This window comes from Anomaloglossus baeobatrachus, chromosome 3, assembly GCF_048569485.1.
Source record: "Anomaloglossus baeobatrachus isolate aAnoBae1 chromosome 3, aAnoBae1.hap1, whole genome shotgun sequence".
In the NCBI taxonomy this organism is placed as follows: domain Eukaryota; kingdom Metazoa; phylum Chordata; class Amphibia; order Anura; family Aromobatidae; genus Anomaloglossus; species Anomaloglossus baeobatrachus.
Genome location: NC_134355.1, coordinates 103,013,832 through 103,035,518, shown reverse-complemented (window position 1 = coordinate 103,035,518; position 21,687 = coordinate 103,013,832).

Below are 21,687 nucleotides of genomic sequence, written 5' to 3'. Positions count from 1 at the left end.
GCAGGTCCCATGCACAAAAAATCGTCCAAGTAATGCAACACTGAATCTAGACCCGCCTCCTCCTTAATTACCCATTCCAAAAAACAACTAAACTTCTCAAAATAGGAACATGAAATTGAACAGCCCATAGGCAAACAACAATCTACATAAAACTTGTCCTCCCACCAACACCCCAACAGGTGAAAACTGTCCGGGTGCACCGGCAACAGGCGGAAGGCCGCTTCTATATCCGTTTTTGCCAAAAGCGAACCACGACCCAACTTCCTTAACCATTCCACAGCCTTATCAAAACGGACATACGATACTGAAACCAGCTCAGGATCAATACCGTCGTTCACCGACCGGCCAGTAGGATAGGACAAATGGTGGATAAGCCGAAACTTGTTAGGTTCCTTTTTCGGGACCAACCCCAACGGGGACACAACCAAGTCCGGCAATGGAGGGGCATCAAAAGGCCCCGCCATCCGTCCTAGTTCCACCTCCTTCCGTAACTTATCCGCAACAATCTCACCATGTAAGCGAGTTGACTGTAAATTTTTCAAACGAATCTCTCCCGTCTTAACCACTGACGGTATCTTGAAACCAAAACTAAAACCTTCACTCAACAATTCCGCCGACCCCCGATCCGGGTATCTACTTAGAAACGGCGCCATCCGATCTACCCTCACCGGGGTCCTCCCTTTTTGACGAAGACTCAGCGGCCTTCCCTTTTCCCTTCCGGAAGCACTTAAGGTGACTGTGGGCGCCACCACAGCCCGAACACTCGTGCTTGAATCGGCAGGAGGAACCAAACCGGCATTCCTTTTCATTGAACTGCCAGCAAACGCCCTTTTTGGGCCCCGGCGAGGTGCCAAATGATCCCCCGCCGGTGCCCCCTGGAAAGGACTGCGATGCCGACTTCGGCGCAGCCATCAGCCGCATCCATAGACTGATTTCTTTGTGGTCCCACCGTAAACTGGGTCTGACCGCCTTCCTCTGGCGAAACTGCTCGTCATATCTTAGCCAAGCAGTCCCCCCATAGGTCCTATACGCCTCACAGATAGAGTCCAGATAACAAAAAAGCGCCGAACAGTTATCCGGAGCCTTTTCCCCCACCACACTGGCCAGTATCACAAATGCCTGCAACCAGTTCTGAAAAGTGCGAGGAATAAGGCGATAACGCCGCCGCTCTTCCTCGTCCTTTTTGCTCTCATCCGGTTTAACCCGATCCAGATTAAACTTTTCCAACGGAAGCAATGAGAATATTTCAACATATTCATCCTTCCATATTTTTTCCCTGGTCTCCTGCTTCAGATGCGCCCCCAACGGTCCATCAAAGCAGACATACACTTCCCCTCTCGCCTTGTCATCTAATCGAACAATGTCCACTGCAGCCGCAGCTGCGGCAGCGGGAGCCGCAGCTGCGGCCGCGGGAGCCGCCACCACCGGCTCACCAACCACATTGCCACTAGCAACCCCTCCAACCGCAGGAGTCACAACCTCCTGCCCCGTCGCTCCCTGCCACACCAAGCTAGGGCCCCCCACAGGGGCAAACAAACCCCTGACCAACCTCAACAATTCAGCTGCCACACTGCCGTCACCCGTCACCGCATTCATGACCTGCCCTCCAACCGGGCCACCAAGCAAACCACTCGTACCACCAACCCCATTTACGCCCTGCACGCCATCCATATCACCAAACACACCATCCATAGCCAAACCAGGTGTACGAGAAATAGGAAAAACCGTGGTTTTACCAGGCTGACTCCGAGAAGATCCCGAAACAGCCGTCACATGTCCTCCGCGTCGCACTCCAGCCGCTTCGCCGACCTCCACGATCTGGTCCCCGGTGTCGTCCTCCGCGGCGTCCTCCTCCAAGGTGGCCTCATCTTCGTCACTGGACCCAGGCCCAGGGAGCCCACCGTCCGGCAGACTCGACCTTAGGCCCCGTCCGCCCGCAGCACCATCCATCCTCCGCGCCGTCCGCGACGATCCAGACGCTGGCACCGCCACGTAATCACCGCCTGGGGCATGCCGTCCGGCATCCCCGCGTGCTCCAGCTGATCCCGACGCCGTCCCATCGCTGACCATCCGCTGTGATCCCAGGCCGGGCCCCGCCAATCCGGGGCGTCTCCGTACTGGCTCCCCCGCCGACACTGGGACCCCATGCTCCTGCATGGGCCCCGCTCTGCTCCTGGCCCTTGCTGCCGCTGCCACTGCGGCCTCATCCGTGCCCTGCGATCCTGCTGGCCCACGCAACCCAGCTGGCCCCCGTGACCCCGCTGGCTCACGCGACCCCGCCGACCCACGCGACCGCGCCGGCCCACGCGACCGCGGCGGGTCAGGTGACCACACCGGGTCAGGCAAGCTTGCCGGATCGCGGGGACGCGCCGGGACGGGTGAGTACTCGGGGCCACATGACCGCGCCAGGTCAGGTGACAGCGCCCGGTCAGGTGACAGCGCCCGGTCAGGTGACCGCGCCGCCCCACGTGACCGCGCCGCCCCACGTGACCGCGGCGCCCCACGTGACCGCGCCGCCCCACGTGACCGCGCCGCCCCACGTGACCGCGGCGGGTCAGGTGAGCGCGCTCGGTCAGGTGAGGCCGCCGGAGCACAAGGGGACGCCGGGCCATGCGAGCGCAGCGGGCCACGTGACCGCGCCGGGTCAGGTGACCGCGCCGGGTCAGGTGACCGCGCCGGGTCACGCGGCCGCGACGCGTGCGTCACTGCCGTGCGCCGCGAACCGGAAGAGGAGGGGAGGCCGGCCATGTCGCTCACCGCCCCGTTGCCTTGGTGCCCGCGGCCCGACTTCCGGCCGGGGCCTCGCGACGTCCCGGCTCCCGGATCCACCGCCGCACGTCCACTTGGGCTCCGTCTCCGCTGCCGGCTCCTCGGCGTCATCTCAGGGCTAAGGCGCTCCGGGGGCCGCGTTCTTCGCTGCCGCTTCGGAGGCAGGGGGGTCCCATCTTCCTCACCGACGCCGGACCATCGTTGGAGCTGTTCGTCCATCCAACGCTGTCCACGCTGCTCCGCCATCCTCTTCATCTGTGCCATGAAGTCCTCCATCTTCGGGATCCAGCCACAACGATTACAGTCACCGTCCAGGTAGGAATGGCCCACCCCCCCTCTGACCTGCCCTATATACTACCCCCTATAGCACCACACCCTGACCAATCATACTGCCCCTTAGCACCACCCCCAAATTTCGCGCCCAAACTGACTTCTCCATTAACCCCTTATTAACCCTATGGCCTGGCATCCCTCCTAGTCATGTAGCCCTCCCTTGAGCCCCTTCGGGTCAGCAGTCCGGGCTCTTCCTTTATGTGCCTTTTATCCAATATTAGCCCCTTGTACCAGTTTACAGTGTGCCCTTATAGCATATATTTTGAAGTTTGCGCTTGCAAACCTTGTTTCAAAAGTGCAAAGTAGCAAAAGTCAAATATAACTTTAAAGGAAAGCTATCATCCAAAAAATGACATATTGGTTAAATCATATATCTTGTGTTACATGTATTTAACCTCTTAACCCCCGGGTGATTTTCTGTTTTTTGTTTTTTCGTTCCCTTCTTCCAACACCTATCATGTTTTTATTTTTTCTTCAATATAGACATGTGACTGCTTATTTTTTTGCCACACGAGGTATTCTTTTTAATGACACAATTCATGCTGCCATATAATGTACTGGAAAACGGGAAAAATATTCCAAGTGTGGTGAAATCACAAACATTTTTGGGAGGAGGGGTTATTTACCATGTTCTCGATACGTTAAAACTGACCTGGCGTTATGATTCCCCCGGTCAGACCAAGTATGTAGATACCAAACATGTATAGTTTTTTGTTTTTTAAGTGGTGATAAAAATATTCTGAAATTTGACAAAAAAAAAAAGAATATCACTTTTGTCGTCATTTTCCGAGAGCTGTAACGTTATAATTTTTGGGGGATCTGGGTGCGTGAGGGCTTGTTTTTTGTGCCCTGAGCTGATATTTTTATTGATACCATTTTGTTATAGATACAATGTTTTGATCGTCTTTTTTTGCATTTTCATGCAATGTTGCTGCAACCAAAAAAAATTAATTCTGGTGTTTTGATTTTTTTTTCCTCGTTACACCATTAATTGATTAAATTAATTTATTTTATAGTTTGATCGATCGGAGATTTCTGAACGCGTTGATACCAAATATGTGTTTAGTTTTTAAAAAAAAATCCTTTATTTTTAATGGAACAAAAAAGGGGTGATGTGAAATTGTGGGTTTTTTTTTAAATATTTTTTTAAATGTTTTGTTGTTTACTTTTTACAGTAGTTAATAGTCCCTTTAGGTAACTTGAATCTGCACTTACAATCACCTCAGAAATGCTCTGTATAGCAAAAATCATCATCTATGAATGCCTGCTCGTAGCCAGTGTTCACAGGAGGATTATGATGTCAGACACAAGGGTCATCAGCTGACCCCTGCCTACCATGACAGGCAATCGGTGCCACATTATCACATGATGGGGTGCCGATGGGTGGGATCAGTGACACGCAAGAGTGACAGTAGCATTAAACTGGTTAACAGCCACGGGTTAGAAGCACTTGATGGCTGATTAAATCAGCTGTCAAGGGCCAGTAAAGATGTGGGCTCAGCATGTGCCCTCATCAAAGACAGGGACATGGGTGATCGTGAAGAGGTTAAAAAAATTGGCAATAGTTTTTTTTTTTACATATCACAATCTGTATGAAAAATAAAAAAAAATAATTAATAATCTTTCAATTTCACTCTGGCCACTGGGGCTTTTTTAGGGGTACTTCACACACAGCGAGATTGCTGCTGAGATCGCTGCTGAGTCACGGTTTTTGTGACGCAGCAGTGACCTCATTAGCGATCTCGCTGTGTGTGACACTGAGCAACGATCTGGCCCCTGCTGTGAGATCGCTGCTCGTTACACACAGCCCTGGTTCATTTTTTTATTGTTGCTCTCCCGCTGATAAGCACACATCGCTGTGTGTGACAGCGAGAGAGCAACAATCCTGAATGTGCAGGGAGCAGGAGCCGGTGTCTGACAGCCTGCGGTAAGCTGTAACTAAGGTAAACATCGGGTAACCAAGGTGGTTACTCGATAATTACCTTCGTTATCAGCCTCCGCAGCTCTCACGCTGCCAGTGCCAGCTCCCTGCACACGCTAAGCTAAACGGTGTGCGCTGGTAACTAAGGAAAAAATTGGGTAACCATACCCGATGTTTACCTTAGTTACCAGTGTCCGCAGCTTCTAGACGCCGGCTCCGTGCAAGCGCAGCATCACTTGCACGTCGCTGGGGGCTGGTCACTGGTCGCTGGTGAGATCTGCCTGATTGACAGCTCACCAGCGACCATGTAGCGACGCAGCAGCGATCCTGACCAGGTCAGATCTCTGGTGGGATCGCTGCTGCGTCGCTAAAGTGTGACGGTACCCTTAGACTCTCACATCTTAGGCTATGTCCGCACGTTGCTTTTTACCTGCTTTTTTGCTGCTTTTTCAACTGCAGCGTTTAATGCCAAAATGGATGTGTTCTGCTTTTCAAGCAAAGTCTATGGGAATTTGGGTTTCTTGTCCGCACTATGCTGATCAAACTGCAGCCTTTTTGTTGCAGAACTTTGGTCAAAAACTCAGCTTTGCAGTGAAAAACTTAAATGGCAAAAACAATTTGCCATTTGGGTTTTGCACTGCAAAGCTGAGTTTTTGACCAAAGTTCTGCAACAAAAAGGCAGCAGTTTGAACTGCATAGTGCGGACAAGAAACCCAAATTCCCATAGACTTTGCTTGAAAAGCAGAACACATCCATTTTGGCATTAAACGCTGCAGTTGAAAAAGCAGCAAAAAAGCAGGTAAAAAGCAGGTAAAAAGCAACGTGCGGACATAGCCTTATTGTTTCAGGAAATAACATATGTACCTAGCCACATTAGTCACACCCCAGACTCTATCTGTTGTATTGAAGTGTCTAATGAGCTTGTGCAAAAGTCATTGTGAAAGGAGTGAGAGCAGGATCAGGTGTGACATCGCCTATTGTGATTGGTGGATCTTGTGTTATTAGCTGTGTATAGAGGTGTTATCTGTCATTGTAATCCTACCTATGCTGATAATAATACACCTGTAAACTCTTTCTGAAAGGACAGGAAGTTTTTTTTTATCTCCAAACAGGTGAACAGGTGCCAACTACTATAACTACATGAAACACAAAGGATACAACAGCACTTTGTATATAAGACACATGGAAATATAGAATATAGAACATGTAAACTGCATCACTGCTATATATAATATACTTAGAAAAATTAAGTTTTTTTCCACAAAAATTTCTCAAGTTCCTGTGTGTGCGTCAACTGCAGCAAGATAACCTTTCTTTGTGGGACCCTATACTAGTGTCATGCGTCTCCTGGACTAAAAGGCTACAAATATATGGGCAGATAGAACTTGAAGTATGAGTCTAAAAAAGGCCCAGTGTGAAAATTTCAAGATTACTTATTTTGTTAATTTTTTTTAATTAGGATTGTGATATGAAAAAAAACCCATCGGAAACAAATTGAATAAATTATATTTAATACAAAAAATTGATTTAAACAAAAAATCACATTATGACAATTGCTTTCCTTAAGGCCCGTTTCAGACGTCAGTGATTCTGGTACGTTTGTGCTTTTTTTTATACGTACCAGAATCACTGACATACGCAGACCCATTATAATCAATGGGTCTGCGCACACATCAGTGATTTCTCACTGACTGTGTCTCCATGCGGTGTACACGCGTGTCCTTGATTGCCGCACGGAGACATGTCCATTTTTTTCTGGCATCACTGATGTCCCACGGACCACACTATGGTATGATCTGTGTGTGATCCGTGAAACATGTGCCAGAAAAAAATGTGCATATAAAATAAAAATCATTTTATACTCACCTTCTCCAGCGACGCTCTGTGCAGCCTGTTCTGCCTGCTGCTTCTGAGCCGCCTCATTACTGTCATGCATATTCATGATTGCACGACACAGCCGACCCGGAAGCAGCTGCTGCGGAGGTCAGCGCCGGCCGGATGCTGCACCGCGGGAGGATTCAGCACCAAGGAGAGCGGGATCGGGCATAGGTGAGTTGATCGCTATGTGCAACCACGGAGAACAGAGCCCGGATTGCACATAGACGACCCATGTGTACCGTGAATCACGAAACACGGAGGGACATGTGCGTGCTTTACACGTCAGTGAAGAACGTCTGTGTTTTTCACTGACTTGTGAAACGAGCCTAAAGAGGTGACATAGGTATTCTGCAAAGGTATGTATGTTATGCTATGTTTCTTTTCAGTAAGATTTCAAGGGCAACTCATACTACGGCATTGTATACAGTGGTGTACATCAGGGTTATATATTTGGGAGATTTCTCTGGCATATGCTCAAAACGTAAAGACCCAACACCATGCACAGAGACTTACAAATGTGTCTCGATCGCAGAAGAACAGGAGAAGCAGAATAATAGGAGTAATACACTGCTCTCCATGAGTCTCACAAACCATCTTTACAACAGTTCTGTGAAAACCTCCGTGTGAAACGTACTATAGGATTAATAATTCAGTTCTCAGCAAATGATTATTTCTTAAGCTGTCTCTTGCCTTAACCTGGCTGTTTTTCTCTTGTCACCTAAGCTTTTATTGTTTATCTCTTTTCATTAACTTATTCCATCTTGAACTGTGAGTGCTATAACTATAGCCATGAGGAGCGTACAATGTATGCTGCTTCAGGTTTTATGAAACTGCACATTCCATCATTCATTTTCCATAGTTTTTGGCGAAGAAATCCACTTTGCTGTTCTTCTTTAATCACCATTTGAAGTTTTCTGCTAAATAGATTTTGGTGCACAGGGGCCGGACTTCTCCTCCCTGTCTGTGATTTCCCAACCACTCCGCCTGCCTTCTGTCTGTGACTCATCGGTTACTACTAAGGCTGCTTTCACACTTTCGTTGTTTTGCATCAGTCACAATCCATGACCTTGAGGAAATACGGTATCCTGCAAAATATTTTGCAGGATTCCGTTTTTTCCCCATAGACTTGTATTAACAACGGATTGCGACATATGGCCCTGCGTTGCATCCGGCGCTCGACGGATCAGTCGTGGCATGACTGACCATCAGACGGAAGGAACGCACAATGTAACATTTTTTGGAGCGTCAAAAAACGCACTCCGCAGGATTCCGCCGCAATCCATCAAGAGCAATAATGGCTGTCTATAGTGCTGGATTCCGCCGTAATCTGTCACACGACGGAATCCAGTGCTGGATTCCGTCATGTTCTACTGAGCATGCCCAGCATATCTGGCACTCCCATTGGGCTGTCCCAGAAACAAACAGATCACGACGGATCTATCAAAAAACGGACGCACATCAGATGTAATGGACGCAACGAATCAGTTTTTTCACAGAATTCCTGTGAACGGAATCCTGTGAACTAACACATCCGTTGCTTCTGTTGACAGCTAAAAAATGACAGATCCATCATTCCATCCCAACAACAGACCTGACAGATTTAAACCAACGGAAGTGTGAAAGCAGCCTTAAATTTAAAACAGAAGAGGCCGGTCATTCACAGAACAGAGGCAGGCTGAGGGGCAGGGGAACCACAGACAGGGAGGAGAAAACCCAGTGTACAGTCTGTGCACCAAAATCTAATTAACAGAAAACTTCAAATGGTGATTACAAAAAACAAGAAACTGGATTTCTTCACCAAAGGTATCAATTTAATCTGTGTTACAGCACCATTTAAGCCATTTATTTACATTGCAAAATCATGCTCACAGGTTCTTTTTAAAGAGAATCTGTCCCCAGGTTTTTGCCACCTAATCTGAGAGCAGCATAACATAGGAGCAGAGATCCTGATTCCAGGAATGTGTCACTTACTGGGCTGCTTAGTGTAGTTTTGCTAAAATCTCTGTTTAATCAGCAGTAGATTATCATTAGAGGACTACTTGTCCTGCTAACAGGTAGTCCAGCATATTCATGGGCTCTGTATAACTGCTAGATCTGCAGGAGGGAAAATATTTATTTTTATCAAAATGACAGCAAACAGCTCAGTAAGTGACACATCGCTGGAATCAGGGTCTCTGTCTCTACATTATGCTGCTGGCAAATGGGGAGCAAAAATCTAGTGACAGATTCCCTTTAACTGCCTGTTTGGCAACATGGAAGGCTATTGTCTGGAAAAACAGGATTCAGAAGAAGGTAAGGAAGGTACAATGGTCAAGTTAACAGGTATAGTAGCAGTAATGGTAACAAAAGATATAAATGAAGATCAAAAGCACAAGGACCTAACAAGATTGTGTTTGGTAATTGCAGGAAAGTTCATAATGCATAAGGACATCTCTTCTTTAGGAAAAGGCATTGATGAGGGAAGATAAGGGAAGCCCTTAGGCCATGGACAATTTAGTTTATGGTTAGTAAAATAAGGATTAGTATGATTAGTACAATTGGGATGAAATGGGGGTGCATTATTGCTGCAAGCAAGATATATCTAATTTAATGTTCAATAATCTACCATCAATGAGATCACTGGCTTGGAAAAACGTATGCAGCACATTTTTGGGCAGGATACACTATCACAATTTGTTCATAGGCATTTCAGGTGTACTTGCCAACCATAATGGAAATAGCCCAACAATGGAGAACTTTCCAAAGCACAAGCTTTCTGATATCTACAGACAAATGTGTGGAATTTCACATTTCTGGGGACATATTGTAAGTCCAACCTGTCAACATTTGCTGTTTTATAACTGCAAGGGAAAAAGAGCATTCATCTTGTCTATTCCCCGATTAGTGAAATTGGAAGTAGCAGTGGAGCACCCCACGGAGCCTTGGGAATTTTCGTCACGGGTGGCCCTGGCCGGCTTCGTGATCCCAATGTGTCCACGAAGGGATGGTTGATGGGATGATGGTGGGGAGATGAGGATGAAGGGGTTGGGGATGTTGGGAGTTGTTGTCTCATGACGCCACTTGTGGTGTGCGGCCAGGGATTAGCTCTGGCGCGGATGGTGTCGCAGCTCGGATGGTTCGGCTCCCCACAGGTAGAGCCAGGCCCCAGGGAGGATGATGGGGGTGGCAGTCTATGGTGGTGTGCACAGGGGTGCAGGACTGAGAACGCCCACAGTAACTGGACAACACAGGCCGGTAGTTTCTTTTACCTTTTACTGGTCAGTCGTTATGGTCCTGAACTTATAGTGGTCTGGTAGCAGTGGGGAATCTCTTTTTGCCAGGTGGGTTGGAGGAATTCCTTAGTGTGCACTGTGCGTGGATCATTGTAGCCTGAAGCAGCACAGCGTCCCCCTTCTGAGATGCTATATGCCTTGCACCTTATGGCGGGCAGCGTGAGCTGGATGTAGGGCCCACTTGTATTTCTGCGGCCCCGGACTCTATTGTGCTACTTCACCTTGGGAGTCTCTGGTGAGCCAGGAGATGTGGAATCTCCTGCTGTCTGGGTTTTATTGCTGGGCCATTAGAACCCGACAGTCGAGGACCCCGGTGTCCTGATTCTTGCGCTCGGTCTTGGAAAGCTTACACAACAGCTCTCTTACAGCGACCTTTCTCTTTTCTTGCTTCTTGTGTTCTGAGGTCCCTTTTCCTGTCTCCCTGTCTAACCCCTCCCCAACCCAGAATGCACAGGGAAGCTCATTCCAACCAGGACTTAAACTCCCCCTTCTGGCCTGAGTTAGGAAGTGTTGGTGTGATTGTATCTGACATGGAGATTTCCCCGCTGCTTCCAGGCATAGCATTGCCCCCCGGTGAGGAGAACAATGCCACTGTGGCTCCCCTGACCACTGGGGTGGCACAGCAGCAGATGGGCAGTAGAGACCAGAATGGCGCACATCTTATTTCTGGAGGTGTGCAAGGAGGTAGAGGGTCTGAGGCCTTATCAGAGACCCACACAAGAAGCTGTGTAGGTGGGAGAGAGCATCTGCCCACCAGCTACACATAAAGTGTAGTTACGGAGCAAAAAGGGGAAATTCATACATCTGGAGCAGGAGTGGGGAATCTTGTCTCTGTCAGGGGCCATTTAAATATTTATAACATCATTCAAGGGCCATACAAAATTATGAACTTAATATTATCCTACTTTATTTGGTCATACATTTAATTAACTCACCCCTAATTTGATGGATGGAACTGATTCACTTTGGTGAGGTGTGTGATGTTAGGTGGGATTGTTGATAATACTCGCAACTGGTTTCCCGGATTCTCAGTGATCTAGAGCACAGTCACATATTTGTGATTAATTTTAAAAGAAACTCACAGCATTAAATTCTAAACACAGATGTATATTACACTACATGTCTCTTCAATTTATGAAATTCATCACTGCTCACATAACTTTTAAAAAACCTCAATGGGAGGTCTGAAGTATACATCACATAGGAAACAAGAAGACTGCTGTATATACATCACATAAAAGACACTGAGATGCTGTACTTATATAACTGTCACATGGTGTCTGGCTCAAAACTCGCCTAGTGTCAGGATCAGGACTACTTCTGATGCTGTTCACACAGACATTTCACACAATACTGCTTTTGAGTCGCATAGTCAGGCTCGGAGGTCAACCACCTGTGCTCTTGTTAGTAATATGGCCGATCAGGATACCTAGGCCCTGCCTGACCTTGAAATAGGTCCTAGGTAGTGACGAGACTTGATGAGCACTAGTCAGTTCCACTAAGACCCAAAGAACACACAGGAAAAACAAACACCTGCAAGATCACTTTCGGAGAATGACAGCAATATACAACAACGTGTTTCGAGAGGAGATTTCAAGCCGAATGCTTGCCATCTGGACAACATAGGAGTAAACTCTATCACCGGCAACAAACCAAGGAAAAAGGCAGGTATATATAGACACAGGGAGTGGGGACAAGGTTTTTCAGCTGAACTGCCAAGATATCCACAAGGTCAAAAAGGGAAAGAGTTAACCCTAACAGGGAAGATATATAGAACTCCCCGTGTTTGCATGGGTTTCCTCCGAGCACTCCGGTTTCCTCCCACACTCCAAAGACATATAGTTAGGGACTCTAGCTTGTGAGCCTCAATGGGGACAGTGTTGCCAATGTATGTAAAGTGCTATGGAATTAATAGCGCTATGTAAATGAATAAATATAATATATTAACTCCTTTCACACCAAGAAAGATAAAATGGAATATCAAGGAGCAATTTGTGCGGCCAAACGCAGTGACCTTCTACAGCCGGACACCACAGGGTTGTCTGTCAACCGTGACACACCTGTGGCAATACATCCCAAGAGAGGCGGGGCGTATACATCACAGGAGACAGGGGGCTCCCGCTGCTGTCTTCATCGGGTTTACTGGAGTGCAGAGAGCACTGACTCTACCCACATAGTATCTGCTGAGACTGGACAGCAACAGGAGGTAAATCTTCATTGCATTTCATACACCACACTGCTCAGTAGTGAACAATGCATGTGAGTGCTTGCATTGTAAGGAGCAAATAAAGTGGCCTGAGCTATCCGATCCCTGGGCATGTGGGCCTATAACACCAACTAAAATGTGCAGCAGATAAGGATCTAGGGCCTAAGAACCCCCCCCCCCGCAGATTGTACTAAAAAAACGCTGCACACCACTGCTTTGTAAACATACCATAAGCTCTCAGCTTCTACATGTAGGTCAACACATCACTGTGTGCTTGAATAGAAAGGCTATGATCCTATACATAGAGTGGATTATAAAGCTCATATACTCCTTATTGGGTCCATTCACCGCTCAATGTAAGAACCCATGCAGGGGCTAAGAAAGTCTTCCTGCTAAGCAGCGCACTGCATAGCATTTTATTGAACAACCAATGGGGGTCTTGTACACTAGATATTAAACAAAAAATTATAAATGCTCTTTAAAGTTTTTTGCCTTCCTATTCTAAAGGGTGCTTTACACGCTGCGACATCGCTAGCGATTGCTAGCGATGTCGAGCACGATATCACCCGCCCCCGTTGTTCATCGACATTTGGTGCTCGCTGCCGTAGTAAACATTATCGCTACGGCAGCGTCATACGCATATACCTTGTCAGTGACGTTGCTGTGACAGTCAAACAAACCCTCCTTCAAGCGGGAGGTGCGTTCGGCGTCATAGCGACGTCACTGCAGTGTCACTAAGCGGCCGGCCAATAGAAGCAGAGGGGCGGAGATGAGCGGGACGTAACATCCCGCCCACCTCCTTCCTTCCACATTGCCGGCGGACGCAGGTAAGGAGTAGAGATGAGCGAACCGGTCCCAGTTCGGCTCGAGTTCGGTTCGCCAAACGGAGGTCTCGTTCGAGTTCGGTTCGTCGAACGTTCGACGAACCGAACTCGAACCGCATAGGAAACAATGGCAGGCAATCACAAACACATAAAACACCTAGAAAACACCCTCAAAGGTGTCCAAAAAGTGACAAACAACTCACAACACAACACAAACACATGGGAAAGTGACAAGGACATATACTCATGCGAAAACAAAAGAGCTGGACAAGGAAAAAGAGGAGGAGACACAGATATAGGCATGGCACGCCCTTCTAAAATCATGTAAAACACCACAAGGTGACTCCAAGCGGAGTTCTCCCTTTTTTCCAATAATTGGGCCACACACACACACACCCACCCCTTCAGTGGCAGCACTTGTGCCCCAGTTGTACACTTCACAGCTAGATTTGCATCAAGCACATTCAAAAATACGCCATCCTTTTCCGTCCTCAGGATTGCACCGGGGTAGGTAGCAAAGTCTTTCCTGATCCCAGCTCTGTTCATCTTGGATCATTTTTAAAAAACACAGCAAGCAAGGGTTACTCCAAGCGGAGTCTCCCTTTTTTTCCAAAAATTGTGCCCCACACACACCCACCCATTCAGTGGCAGCACATGTGCCCTAGTTGTACACTTCACAGCTAGATTTGCATCAAGCACATTCAAAAATATGCCATACTTAACTGTCCCCAGGATGACACCGGGGTAGGTAGCAAAGTCTTTGCTGAACCATGACTTGTTCATCTTGGCTCCTTTTAAAAAACACAGCAAGCAAGGGTTACTCCAAGTGGAGTCTCCCTTTTTTTCCAAAAATTATGCCCCACACACACCCACCCATTCAGTGGCAGCACTTGTGCCCTAGTTGTACACTTCACAGCTAGATTTGCATCAAGCACATTCAAAAATATGCCATACTTAACCGTCCCCAGGATGACACCGGGGTAGGTAGCAAAGTCTTTCCTGATCCCAGCTCTGTTCATCTTGGATCATTTTTAAAAAACACAGCAAGCAAGGGTTACTCCAAGCGGAGTCTCCCTTTCTTTCCAAAAATTGTGCCCCACACACACCCACCCATTCAGTGGCAGCACTTGTGCCCTAGTGTCAGACTTCCGGGATTTCCAGTTCTCTTTTGAAAGAGCTTGCCCTCGGTTAACATGGAGTTTGCTGTTCTGTTGCCCTACTTCCTGTCCATCTGTTTAAAAGGCCGCCCCTAAGCTCACTCCAGTGCCTGAGTATACTGCTTGCTGTGTACTCCTGCTTTGCTGCTCTTGGTTCCTGATTGACATTTTGGATCCTCCTGAAAACAACCGACACCGACTCTGGACTTCACCCGGTCTCATCAAGCTGTGCCCGGACTCCGTCTGCCGTCTTTGGTCAGCACTTCTGCCCGGTTCCTTTCGGTTTGTAACCACTCTGGACTCTCATCTCGTGCGGACATTTTTGGACTATACTTATTGCCCTTTGTGTCCCGGCTGCTGCGCATTTAGGCCTTCTGGGGTGATTGCCAGACAGTCCCTGTATAGGGGTTCGCTCTTGGTGGTCTCCCTGGGGGAGTCCGGTGCGTGGCCCCGGGAATTCCCTCCGCTCCGATCCTGGAAGGTATTTCCTGTGTCTATTGTTCTACTGTGTTTTGTTCCGTTAATGTACATATCGTTGGTTACATATTATAAACATCTCTGCACCAAGAACTTGTCTCTGGTTGTCATTGCCCTAACGCAATCGAAATCCTCAGTACATACAATAGTATTACACCTAGTTGCAAACCGGATGTTTTGATTTGCATCAAGCACATTCCAAATCCACAAGCATTTACTCTCCCCAGGATGACACAGGGGTAGTAAATTCCTTGTGGATCCATGACTTGTTCATTTTGATGAACGTTAGTCTGTCCACATTGTCACTGGACAGACGCGTGCGCTTATCTGTCAGCACACACCCAGCAGCACTGAAGACACGTTCAGAGACAACGCTGGCAGGTGGACACGACAAAATCTCCAAGGCGTAAGTGGAGAGCTCTGGCCATTTTTCAAGATTTGAAGCCCAAAATGAGCAAGGCTCCATTTGCAAAGTCATGGCATCGATGTTCATTTGGAGATACTCCTGTATCATCCTCTCCAGCCGTTGACTATGTGTCAGACTTGTTGTCTCTGGTGGCCTTGCAAAGGACGGTCTAAAAAAATTATGAAAAGATTCCATAAAATTGCTGTTACCAGCACCAGATACGGTGCTACTGGTACGGGTAGACTGTTGAAGATGATGAGACCATCCCATGTTTGTCAAGTTACAACTGGGAGATTCACTCCCTGCACCTGCACGGTTGTTTGGTGGAAAAGCCGAGCTAAGATCGAGTAACAGCTTCTGCTGATACTCCTGCATACGTGCGTCCCTTTCTATGGCTGGAATTATGTCACAAAATTTGGACTTGTACCGGGGATCTAATAGTATGGCAAGCCAGTAGTCTTCATCACTTCTAATTTTGACAATACGAGGGTCATGTTGGAGGTAGTGCAGCAAGAAGGCACTCATGTGTCTTGCACAGCCATGCGGACCAAGTCCACGCTGTGTTTGTGGCATAGAGGTGCTAACCGTTCTTTCTTCCTCTGACATCTCCCCCCAACCTCTTTCAACTGAAATTTGACCAAGGTCTCCCTCATCCGCTGAGTCTTCCATGTCCATGGACAGTTCGTCCTCCATTTCTTCATGTTCTCCTGCACCTTCCTCAACATTTAGCCTGCTACCATGCACCCATGTTGATCCCTGTCCCCCATGGTCCCATGCCTGCCGCGTTGGTGATGATGAACGTCTGGACCTTGGTGATGTTGTTGTGTCTTGCGCATATTAATCCTCCTGTAGTTCCTCCCCTTCCTGTTGTCCCACCCCCTGACTCCGAATAGTGTTTAGCGTGTGCTCCAGTATGTAAATGACTGGAATTGTCATGCTGATAATGGCATTGTCAGCGCTAAACATATTCGTCGCCATGTCGAAACTGTGCAGAAGGGTGCATAGGTCCTTGATCTGAGACCACTACATCAGGGTGATCTTCCCCACCTCTGCATCTCGTTGGCCCAGGCTATACGTCATGACGTATTGCACCAGGGCTTGGCCATGCTGCCACAGTCGCTGTAACATGTGGAGAGTCGAATTCCAGCGTGTCGCCACATCGCATTTCAGGTGATGAACCGGCAGGCCGAAAGACTTCTGGAGCGATGCAAGTCGCTCAGCTGCGGCGGTTGAACGGCGGAAGTGAGCAGACAGTTTTCGTGCCCTGGTCAGAAGGCCATCTAGGCCGGGATAGTGTGTTAAGAATTGCTGGACAACAAGGTTAAACACGTGAGCCATACAAGGCACGTGTGTCACCTTGCCCAGGCGAAGGGCCGCACCCAGGTTTGCAGCATTGTCGCACACGGCCTTACCAGGCTGCAGGTTGAGTGGAGACAACCATTTATTAAACTCGGACCGCAGAGCTGACCACAACTCCTCAGCTGTGTGACTCCTATTCCCAAGACATGTCAAGCTAAAGACCGCCTGATGCCGTTGCGCTCTGCTGCCAGCATAGTAATGAGGGGTGCGTGCTTCCTTCTGCGCAGTGAGAATGCTGGTGGCCTGACCAGGCAGGCTTGGGGCGGAGGTGGAGGACACAGATGAGGTGGAGGAGGCAGAAGCAGTGGTGGAACTTGGACAGACAGAGGATTGATACACAAGTCGTGGGGACGGCAAGACTTGTGCAGCAGACCCTTCACCATCTATCACCATAGTTACCCAGTGCCCAGTCAGCGACATGTAACGTCCCTGTCCATGCTTACTGGTCCAAGTATAGGTGGTGAAATGCACCCGTTCACACACAGAGTTTCTCAAGGAAGCGGTGATGTTGTGTGCGACATGCTGGTGTAGCGCGGGCACACCTTTCTTAGAGAAGTAGTGGCGACTGTGCATCTGGTACTGGGGCACAGCGACAGACATAAGGTCTCTAAAATCCTGTGTGTCCACCAGGCGGAAAGGCAGCATTTCGGTAGCCAAGAGCTTACAGAGGGATAAAGTCAACCTCTTAGCTTTGTCATGGGTCGCAGGAAATGGCCTTTTATTTGTCCACATCTGAGGGACAGAGATCTGGCTGCTGTGTGTAGACGGTGTTGAGTAGGGTGTCCCTGGAAAAATGCAGGTTTGTGAGGAAAGTGCAGGCGAAGACATGATGTTGCCTTCATCCAACGTTGGTGCTATCAATGTCTGAGAGAGCTGTACACACGCACTTGTTTCCCCTTCCAAGCCAACTGATGACCTACCAAGCAAACTGCCTGTTGCGGTTACAGTGGTGGAAGTTGTGCGTGGAAAACCAGGTGTGACAGCTGTCCTCACAGTCCTAGAAGATGAAGAGCGCGCGGATGCACTGGAAGGGGCAGGCGGTGGATGGTTCGCTCCGCTAGGCCGCATTGCAGCACGGTGAGCTTCCCACTGGGACATATGATATTTATTCATGTGACGATTCATGGAAGAAGTTGTCAAACTGCTGAGGTTTTGCCCTCTACTAACAGAATCACGACAAATTTTACACATCACATAATTTGGGCGATCTTTTGCTATGTCAAAAAAGGACCAGGCTAGGCAAGGCTTAGAGGGCATGCAACCTGCTGAGCCCCCCTGACTAGTGCTCAGAGGCAGAGTGGTGGCTGAGGATGCAGTTGTAGACGTGCTACCAGTGCTCTGACTCTGTCCAGAAAGGCGCAAGGTAAGTTCGTCGTCAGTAGCATCCTCCTCCACCGCCTCTGTTGACCTCCTCGAGTGCCTGACTGGGGGTTGACAGTAGGTGGGATCTAGAACTTCCTCATCAATTGTTGTGTTTGCACTCCCCTCACCTTCGGACCGAGCCTCTTCTTGCCCTGACCGAATATTTAAGTTGTCATCCCAATCTGGTATCTGCGCCTCATCGTCATCAGTATGTTCCTCATTGTCTATAACAACAGGTGTTACAGTTTGTGAAAAAGGGTCAACATTATGCTCAGAAACTTGGTCCTCATGGCCTGAATCAGAGTCACAAAGGTTCTGGGCATCACTGCAGACCATTTCCTGGTCTGTACTCACTGTAGCTTGGGAGCAGACCTCTGATTCCCAGGCTATAGTGTGACTGAACAGCTCTGCAGATTCACCCATCTGAGTTCCACCATACTGTGCAGGGCGGATGGAAACTTCAGAGCTGGGAGAAAGCAAGTTTGATTGGGATGACAACTCAGAGGACTGGTGTTTTTTGGATGCGGTAGTTGAGGTGGCAGAGAGGGCACTTATTGGACCACTTGAGATCCATTCAAGCATTTTCCTTTTTTGGCCATCATCTACCTTTGTTCCAGTTGTTCATGTCCGTAAAAAAGGGAGCACATCGGATTGTCCACGGTAAGTAGTAGACATCTTACTTTTGCTGGAAGATGGTCTATCTTCAGCAGATGTTAATGGAGCTTTGCCACCTTCCCCATGGACAAACCCTTTTTTTCCTTTTCCAACACGCCTCTTCCCCTTTCCACCAACATCTGTCATTTTGCCACTCATGTTGATTGCGACAAGATTGTGCACTTAAAATGTGGTAGTAAAAATTGAGAGGTGGTGTAGATTGCAGCGGTGGTCTAGCTTTATTAACAGCAGAATAAACAACAATAATTATCCCTGACAATGCAACTACGGCCCTTAAAATGGCAGCATAAATTGCTAGTATAATAGCTTAGTAACAATGAGTTTGAGTGTGCAATGCAGGCAGACGTGCTGCAAATATCTTTGCACTAGTGGGACAATACAGAAGTCCAACAGCCACGTTTAGGATGCCACTAAGTTCACTCAGTGTTTGCTAGTATAATGGCTTAGTAACAATGAGTTTGAGTGTGCAATGCAGGCAGACGTGCTGCAAATATCTTTGCACTAGTGGGACAATACAGAAGTCCAACAGCCACGTTTAGGATGCCACTAAGTTCACTCAGTGTTTGCTAGTATAATGGCTTAGTAACAATGAGTTTGAGTGTGCAATGCAGGCAGACGTGCTGCAAATATCTTTGCACTAGTGGGACAATACAGAAGTCCAACAGCCACGTTTAGGATGCCACTAAGTTCACTCAGTGTTTGCTAGTATAATGGCTTAGTAACAATGAGTTTGAGTGTGCAATGCAGGCAGACGTGCTGCAAATATCTTTGCACTAGTGGGACAATACAGAAGTCCAGCAGCCACGTTTAGGATGCCACTAAGTTCACTCAGTGTTTGCTAGTATAATGGCTTAGTAAGAATGAGTTTCAGTGTGCAATGCAGGCAGACGTGCTGCAAATATCTTTGCACTAGTGGGACAATACAGAAGTCCAACAGCCACGTTTAGGATGCCACTAAGTTCACTCAGTGTTTGCTAGTATAATGGCTTAGTAAGAATAAGTTTCAGTGTGCAATGCAGACAGACGTGCTGCAAATATCTTTGCACTAGTGGGACAATACAGAAGTCCAACAGCCACGTTTAGGATGCCACTAAGTTCACTCAGTGTTTGCTAGTATAATGGCTTAGTAACAATGAGTTTGAGTGTGCAATGCAGGCAGACGTGCTGCAAATATCTTTGCACTAGTGGGACAATACAGAAGTCCAACAGCCACGTTTAGGATGCCACTAAGTTCACTCAGTGTTTGCTAGTATAATGGCTTAGTAACAATGAGTTTGAGTGTGCAATGCAGGCAGACGTGCTGCAAATATCTTTGCACTAGTGGGACAATACAGAAGTCCAACAGCCACGTTTAGGATGCCACTAAGTTCACTCAGTGTTTGCTAGTATAATGGCTTAGTAAGAATGAGTTTCAGTGTGCAATGCAGGCAGACGTGCTGCAAATATCTTTGCACTAGTGGGACAATACAGAAGTCCAACAGCCACGTTTAGGATGCCACTAAGTTCACTCAGTGTTTGCTAGTATAATGGCTTAGTAAGAATAAGTTTCAGTGTGCAATGCAGACAGACGTGCTGCAAATATCTTTGCACTAGTGGGACAATACAGAAGTCCAACAGCCACGTTTAGGATGCCACTAAGTTCACTCAGTGTTTGCTAGTATAATGGCTTAGTAACAATGAGTTTGAGTGTGCAATGCAGGCAGACGTGCTGCAAATATCTTTGCACTAGTGGGACAATACAGAAGTCCAACAGCCACTTTTAGGATGCCACTAAGTTCACTCAGTGTTTGCTAGTATAATGGCTTAGTAACAATGAGTTTGAGTGTGCAATGCAGGCAGACGTGCTGCAAATATCTTTGCACTAGTGGGACAATACAGAAGTCCAACAGCCACGTTTAGGATGCCACTAAGTTCACTCAGTGTTTGCTAGTATAATGGCTTAGTAACAATGAGTTTGAGTGTGCAATGCAGGCAGACGTGCTGCAAATATCTTTGCACTAGTGGGACAATACAGAAGTCCAACAGCCACGTTTAGGATGCCACTAAGTTCACTCAGTGTTTGCTAGTATAATGGCTTAGTAACAATGAGTTTGAGTGTGCAATGCAGGCAGACGTGCTGCAAATATCTTTGCACTAGTGGGACAATACAGAAGTCCAACAGCCACGTTTAGGATGCCACTAAGTTCACTCAGTGTTTGCTAGTATAATGGCTTAGTAAGAATGAGTTTCAGTGTGCAATGCAGGCAGACGTGCTGCAAATATCTTTGCACTAGTGGGACAATACAGAAGTCCAACAGCCACGTTTAGGATGCCACTAAGTTCACTCAGTGTTTGCTAGTATAATGGCTTAGTAAGAATAAGTTTCAGTGTGCAATGCAGACAGACGTGCTGCAAATATCTTTGCACTAGTGGGACAATACAGAAGTCCAACAGCCACGTTTAGGATGCCACTAAGTTCACTCAGTGTTTGCTAGTATAATGGCTTAGTAACAATGAGTTTGAGTGTGCAATGCAGGCAGACGTGCTGCAAATATCTTTGCACTAGTGGGACAATACAGAAGTCCAACAGCCACTTTTAGGATGCCACTAAGTTCACTCAGTGTTTGCTAGTATAATGGCTTAGTAACAATGAGTTTGAGTGTGCAATGCAGGCAGACGTGCTGCAAATATCTTTGCACTAGTGGGACAATACAGAAGTCCAACAGCCACGTTTAGGATGCCACTAAGTTCACTCAGTGTTTGCTAGTATAATGGCTTAGTAACAATGAGTTTGAGTGTGCAATGCAGGCAGACGTGCTGCAAATATCTTTGCACTAGTGGGACAATACAGAAGTCCAACAGCCACGTTTAGGATGCCACTAAGTTCACTCAGTGTTTGCTAGTATAATGGCTTAGTAACAATGAGTTTGAGTGTGCAATGCAGGCAGACGTGCTGCAAATATCTTTGCACTAGTGGGACAATACAGAAGTCCAACAGCCACGTTTAGGATGCCACTAAGTTCACTCAGTGTTTGCTAGTATAATGGCTTAGTAAGAATGAGTTTCAGT